Genomic DNA, 8015 nt, shown 5'->3' on the forward strand with positions numbered 1-8015 from the left:
CCTACACAGTAAGAAAGACAGACCAGCCATAATTGAATGGTGGAGTGGATTAATTGAATGAACTAAGGCTACTCCTATGTCTTATTCCAGATGCTGTGAGCGTGCCTTATTCTCCACTAGATTACACACAGATTGTCAGACTCCATCCACCCAAACGCTACAGATGTGGGGAGTTACAGACAACAGGGATTCACCGCCATTTTGGCCTCTACTATTATAGGAGTTAAAAACCTCTAAGGGGAGTCTAAGATTAGAGGGCACAGCCTCATAATTCAAGGACGTTCCCTTAGTAAGGAGATAGGGAGGAATGTCTTTCGCCAGAGGGTGGTGAATCTGTGGGATTCATTGCCACAGAAGGCTGTGGAGGCCAAGTCAATGGATATTTTTAAGGCAGAGATAGATTGTTGATTGGTACGGGGTGTCAGAGGTGATGGGGAGAAGGCAGGAGAATGGGGTTGAGAGGGAGAGATAGCCAGGTGTAGACTTGATGGGCCGAATGGCCTAATTCTGCTCCTATCGCCTCTGAATGATTATGAAAGAGAGGTGTTGACATCGTGTGTATCTTGTAAGGAAATGGACTGATATGCTGTAGATGTTGTATGTTTGCAAATCTTATGCACAAAGCATATATTTCAAATAAAAAATCCATACTCCCATCAAGAGATCAGACGCCAACATAACATGGTATGAGGTAACGAGCTGCCAAGAAACTATCCCCAGTGTAAACAACTTAGCTCCCACATCAATAAAATAATGTCCAACAGATAACTTAGAGTCAAACATTCACATGACACAAAACCAGGCCTTTCTGCCCATCGACCACCATGTTGATCACCCACTTCACACAAATCCTACAGCAGTTTAGTTTGGAGATACAGCACGGAAACAGGCCCTTCGGCCCACCGAGTCCGTGCCGACCAGCGATCCCCGCGCACTTACTGTACGCTATCCTACACACATACACGCACACTAGGGACAATTTACAATTATGCCGGGCCAATTAACCTACAAACCATTGTAGGTCTTGGGAGTGTGGGAGAAAACTCCACACAGGTCACGGGGAGAACGTACAAACTCCGTACAGAGTCGGGAAGGAACCCGGGTCTCCGGCGCTGTGAGGCACCAACTCTACCTCACCTCTTTAATCTCATTGATTTTTTTAAATTCTCCTCACATTCCCCATCAAATCACCACTCGTCTACATACCAGCGGCAAGTTGCAGTTGGCCCTTTAACCTACCAACCCGCACGGTGTTGGGATGAAACCGGAGCACCCGGAGGAAGCCAAAGAGGTCACAAGGAGGAGAAGGTGCAAACTCCACACAGACAGCACCCGAGGTCAGGATCGAAGCTGGCTCTCTGGCCCTGTCAGTGGCTTAGGTTTAGAGATACAGCGCGGAAACAGGCCCTTCGGCCCACCGGGTCCGTGCCGACCAGCGATCCCCGCACACCAACACTATCCTACACCCACTAGGGACATTTTACATTTACACCAAGCCAATTAACCTACAAACCTATACGTCTTTGGAGTGTGGGAGGAGACCGGAGATCCTGGAGAAAACCCACGCAGGTCACGGGGAAAACGTACAAACTCCGTACAGACGGCGCCCGTAGTCGGGATCAAACTCGGGTCTCCGGCGCTGCATTCGCTGTAAGGCAGAAACTCTACCGCTGCGCCACCGTGCTGCTGTACTCAGTGCACCACTGCGATGCTCATATCCCATCTCTGAGACCTCTTCTAAAGGTACGAGTGAGCTTGAGGATTCTGTGCTGCCTTTTGCAATATGTTGGTCCCTTAAATCAAAGACTTAATTGACAATAGACAATAGGTACAGGAGGAGACCATTCGGCCCTCATTCAATGTGATCATGGCTGATCATTCTCAATCAGTACCCCGTTCCCGCCTTCTCCCCATACCCCCTGACTCTGCTATCTTTAAGAGCTCTATCTAGCTCTCTCTTGAATGCATTCAGAGAATTGGCCTCCACTGCCTTCTGAGGCAGAGAATTCCACAGATCCACAACTCTCTGACTGAAAAAGTTTTTCCTCATCTCAGTTCTAAATGGCCGACCCCTTATTCTTAAACTGTGGCCCCTAGTTCTGGACTCCCCCAACATTGGGAACATGTTTCCTGCCTCTAACGTGTCCAACCCCTTAATAATGTTATATGTTTCGATAAGATCCCCTCTCATCCTTCTAAATTCCAGTGTGTACAAGCCTAGTCGCTCCAGTCTTTCAACATATGACAGTCCTGCCATTCCGGGAATTAACCTAGTAAACCTACGCTGCACGCCCTCAATAGCAAGAAACAGTGATCATCTCCTGTGTACGCCTGGCACCATCTTATACACAGGTGTTAATGATTCAACAACTAGTTGGATGCACAACACAAAAAGCTCAGCGGGTCAGGCAGCACCTGTGGAGGGAATGGAGAGAATAATGTCTATAATCATTTACAGAATAATGAAAGGCACAGATATAGTGGATGTGGAGAGGATGTTTGCACTGGTGGGAGAGTCTAGGACCAGAGGTCACAGCCTCAGAATTAAAGGGCGCTCTTTTAGAAAGGAGGTGAGGAGGAACTTCTTTAGTCAGAGGGTAGTTAATCTGTGGAACTCATTGCCACAGAGGGCTGTGGAGGCCAAGCCAGTGGATATTTTTAAGGCAGAGATAGACAAATTCTTGATTAGAACGGGTGTCAAGTGTTAAGAGGAGAAGGCAGGAAAATGGGGTGAGGAGGCGGAGTTCAGCCATGATTGAACGACGGAGTAGACTCGATGGGCCGAATGGCCTACTTCTGCTCCTATAACTTATGAGCTTGTGATAGATGTCGGTTCAGGTCAGAACCGAGATTCGTAGATTCACACAGATTGGAAACAGGCCCTTCGGCCCAACGTGCCCATGCCAACCGGAGGGGCGAATGGCCTCCTCCTGCACCTATTGTCTATTGTCAACCAAGATGCCCCATCTACACTAGTCCCACTTGCCTGCAATTGGCCCATATCCTTCTAAACTTTTCCTATCCACTGCAAATGGCTCGATGGTATTCATGTAGTGTCTTGATAGCACGCAATAAAAGCTTTTAGAAACATAGAAAATAGGTGTGGGAGGAGGCCATTTGACCCTTCGAGCCAGCACCGCCATTCAATAGGATCACGGCTGACCATTCAGAATCAGTACCCCGTTCCTGCTTTCTCCCCCTATCCCTTGATCCCCTTAGCCCTAAGAGCTAAATCTAACTCTCTTGAAAACATCCAGTGAATTGGCCTCCACTGCCTTATGTGGCGGAGAACTCCACAGATTCACAACTCTCTGGGTGAAAAGGTTTTTCCTCATCCCAGTCCTAAATGGCCGACCCCTTATTCTTAAACTGTGGCCCCTGGTTCTGGACTCCCCCAACATCGGGAACATGTTTCCTGTATCTAGCCTGTCCGATCCTTTAAGATTTTTATATGTTTCTATAAGATCCCCTCCCATCCTTCTAAATTCCAGTGAATACAAGCCCAGTCGACCCATTCTTTCATCATTCAGCGACCCATTCTTTCACTGCACCTCGGTACACATGACAATAAATTAAACTGAACTGAACTAGACTATCCATGTACCTGTCCAAGTCAGGAGTCCAGAGTGTTTTATTGTCATGTGTCCCAGATAGAACAATGACATTCTTACATGCAGCAGCACAGCAGAATATGTAAACACAGTGCACTGTAAAACAATATAATAAACGAGAAAAACATGTCTTTGAATTTTAGTGGGCGGCACGGTGGCGCAGCGGTAGAGTTGCCGCCTTACAGCGAATGCAGCGCCGGAGACCCGGGTTCCATCCCGACTACGGGCGCCGTCTGTACGGAGTTTGTACATTCTCCCCGTGACCTGCGTGGGTTTTCTCCGAGATCTTCGGTTTCCTCCCACACTCCAAAGACGTGCAGGTTTGTCGGTTAGTTGGCTTCGTAAATGTAAAAATTTGTCCCTAGTGTGTGTAGGATGGTGTTAGTGTGCGGGGATCGCTGGTCAGCGCGGACCCGGTGGGCCGAAAGGGCCTGTTTCCGCGCTGTATCTCTGAACTAAACTAGAAGGGTGTAATTGTGCTTGCCTCAACTACCTCCTCTTGCGTCACGCCCATCACCCTTTGTGTGTAAAGGTTGCCCCTCAGATTCCTGTTACATCTTTCCCTTTTCATCCATTCACATTGGATGATGAGGGAACGAGAGCTGGGAGCTTCTGCACTTGGCCAGGGAAACTTTGGGCTGGGATGGAGTGTTAAAATATTTCCTTGTTAGTCGCATCTATAATTCATTCGCCCAGAAGTGTTTGCTGCAAAACCACCTCAGACTGGGTACAGCGTGCCTTGTAAATCATTGCATCCACTAAACCCAAGTCAAGGAGGGAGTGAGATTGTATTGTCACCAGGAGATATTTGCTCAATGGTATCGTGGGCTTTAAAAACAATTACTTTGTAATTGCCAACCGGGGGTGATGGGGGAAAGGTTGAAATGCCCAAAATTGCAGCAGAACAGTCTTGTGCGAACCATCGCACAAGACAATGAGCAAACCAATGACATTACTCTGATTTATTGCCTTTCCCAACTTGAAATTGCTCCTAAATATCTCGAACTTCAAGTAACCCTGTCATCCCCTCTCTCTCCGTCCCTCCCCCACCTACGTTGTTGTGCTAGTTTCAAGGTCGTCTTGTTGAGTCTCATTGTCTGTGACTTGTTTTCACCTAGCCCACAGCTAACAATGGCCTGTTTCCTTGATCATCGTTACTTTGTTTGCATGTCTTCCACTCATTTGTTCTATATCTCTCTCTACATCACCGTCTATGACTCTCGTTTCCCTCTCCCCTGACACTGTCCGAAGAAGGGTCTTGACCAGAAATGTCACTCGTTCCTTCTCTCCAGAGATGCTGCCTGTCCCGCTAAGTTACTCCAGCTTTTTGTGTCTATCAACAATTTATTCTCCATCGCCAATGTCAAACAAGGCTTACACACAGAAATATTCAGGCAGAGAGAATATTCACGCACAACTGTGTCAGGGCAGTAAACATATTTGCAGACTGTTGTGTCAGGGCAAAGAGGGTATTTACACGTAAAATTTCAGACCTGGATAGAGTGACCGCACCTGGAGTACTGTGTGCAGTTGTACAGGGCCCTGGTGAGACCGCACCTGGAGTACTGTGTGCAGTTGTACAGGGCCCTGGTGAGACCGCACCTGGAGTACTGTGTGCAGTTGTACAGGGCCCTGGTGAGACCGCACCTGGAGTACTGTGTGCAGTTTTGGTCTCCAAATTTGAAGAAGGATATTCTTGCTATTGAGGGCGTGCAACGTAGGTTTACTAGGTTAATTCCCGGAATGGCGGGACTATCATATGTTGAAAGACTGGAGCGACTAGGCTTGTATACACTGGAATTTAGAAGGATGAGAGGAGATATTATCGAAACGTATAAGATTATTAAGGGGTTGGACACGTTAGAGGCAGGAAACATGTTCCCAATGTTGGGGGAGTCCAGAACAAGGGGCCACAGTTTAAGAATAAGGGGTAGGCCATTTAGAACAGATGAGGAAAAACTTTTCCAGTCAGAGAGTTGTGAATCTGTGGAATTCTCTGCCTCAGAAGGCAGTGGAGGCCAATTCTCTGAATGCATTCAAGAGAGAGCTAGATAGAGCTCTTAAGGATAGCGGAGTCAGGGGGTATGGGGAGAAGGCAGGAACGGGGTACTGATTGAGAATGATCAGCCATGATCACATTGAATGGTGGTGCTGGCTCGAAGGGCCGAATGGCCTCCTCCTGCACCTATTGTCTATTGTCTATTGTCTATTGTCTATTGTCTATAGTGGATGTGGAGAGGTTGTTTCCACTAGTGGGAGAGTCTAGGACCAGAGTCCACAGCCTCAGAATAAAAGGAGGTTCCTTTCGAAAGGTGATGAGGAGGAATTTCTTGAGTCAGAGGGTGGTGAATTTGTGGAATTCATTGCCACAGACGGCTGTGGAGGCCAAGTCAATGGGTATTATTAAGGCGGATATTGACAGATTCCTGATTAGTGCGGGTGTCAGGGGTTATGGGGAGAAGGCAGGGGAATGGGGGTGAGAGTCTAGAGGGTTTTATTATCATACGTCCCAGATGGAACAATGAAATTCTTGCAGCAGCACAACAGAACATGTAAACTATATAATAAACAAAAGAAAAACAGAGTTTGGTGTGTGTGTGCATACAGAAATACATGTCTGAAGAAGGGTCTCGACACGAAACGTCACCCATTCCTTCTCTCCAGAGATGCTGCCTGACCCGCTGAGTTACTCCAGCACTTTGAAGGGCCTGTTTCCATGACTGTAAACTAGCGAGACTAGCACGAATATTTACACACTGTTGGATCAGGCGTGCATGTACATATTTACACACCGTAGGAGAAAAAACCTGCAGATGCTGGTTTAAATTGAGGGTAGACACAAAATGCTGGAGTAACTCAGCGGGTCAGGCAGCATCTCGGGAGAGAAGGAATGGGTGATGTTTCGGATGGAGACCCTTCTTCAGACTGTATTTACAGACTGTCGGATCATATTCACAGACTGTCAATGTGGATAACTAACCCTTCAGCCCGGTGTGAACACTCTCTGTCGGACCAATGCAGTGGCAATATTTACCCGTGTCTGTAGTGTGAACGTCTTGATAGGCTGGCATGGTGGCGCAGCGGTAGAGTTGCTGCCTCACGGCGCCAGAGACCCGGGTTCCATCCCGACTACGGGCGCTGTCTGTACGGAGTTTGTACGTTCTCCCCGTGACCCGCGTGGGTTTTCTCCGGGTGCTCCGGGTTTGTCGGTTAATCGGCTTGGGTATAAATGTTAAATTGTCCCTGGTGTGTTAATTGGTTATTGTAGGTGCCAAAACTGGCAGCGGAAGACAGGCGGGAATGCAGAGAGGAGTGCAGCAACTTCAACAGACCAGAGACCACACACAAATGTGACCTTCACTCCCACATTGGTCTCTTCAGCCACAAGCGACACTGCTCTAGCCCAGGTGTGGAGCGAGCAGCCAACTAGGATGCGTGGCCCACGGTCAGCCATGACCCAGGGGGGCCGAAGAAGACAAACTGGAGACCCTGTACACTGTCTCAGTGCACTACTACCATACACTTGTACCGTAGCTGAGATGCTTATCTAAGATGTATCTATGTGCTTATGTGTGCAGGCGTTCCTCTACGTACGCTCCGAGAAAACCATCGCAAACCGAAAATATCATAAGACGAAATGCATTGAATGCACGTGATCACGTGGCCACAAGCGGGCGGCGGTCGCTACGGGTCGCTGCCGATTACACCTTCGCAAAGTCGAACTATCGTAAGTCGAAGCATCGTAAGCTGAGGAGCATCTGTAGTGATACTTGTACTGAGCTGTGTACAACAATGAATCTCACTGTACCTCGATACAGGTAACAGATAGAGTGCCATATACCACCATATACCACCATATATCACCATATACCACCATATACCACCATATACCACCATATACCACCATATACCACCATATATGCTGCTGCAGTTGTACAGGGCCTTGGTGAGACCGCACCTGGAGTATTGTGTGCAGTTTTGGTCTCCTAACCTGAGGAAAGACGTTCTTGCCTTAGAGGGAGTACAGAGAAGGTTCACCAGATTAATCCCTGGGATGGCGGGACTTGCATATGAGGAAAGACTGGATAGACTGGGCTTGTACTCGCTGGAATTTAGAAGACTGAGGGGGGATCTTATAGAAACATATAAAATTCTTAAGGGGTTGGAGAGGCTAGATGCGGGAAGATTGTTCCCGATGTTGGGGGAGTCCAGAACCAGGGGTCACAGCTTAAGGATAAGGGGGAAGTCTTTTAGGACCGAGATGAGTGAACATTTTTTCACACAGAGAGTGGTGAGTCTGTGGAATTCTCTGCCACAGAAGGTAGTTGAGGCCAGTTCATTGGCTATATTTAAGAGGGAGTTAGATGTGGCCCTTTTTGCTAAAGGGATCAGGGGGTATGGAGA

This window comes from Rhinoraja longicauda, chromosome 30, assembly GCF_053455715.1.
Source record: "Rhinoraja longicauda isolate Sanriku21f chromosome 30, sRhiLon1.1, whole genome shotgun sequence".
Lineage (NCBI taxonomy): Eukaryota > Metazoa > Chordata > Chondrichthyes > Rajiformes > Arhynchobatidae > Rhinoraja > Rhinoraja longicauda.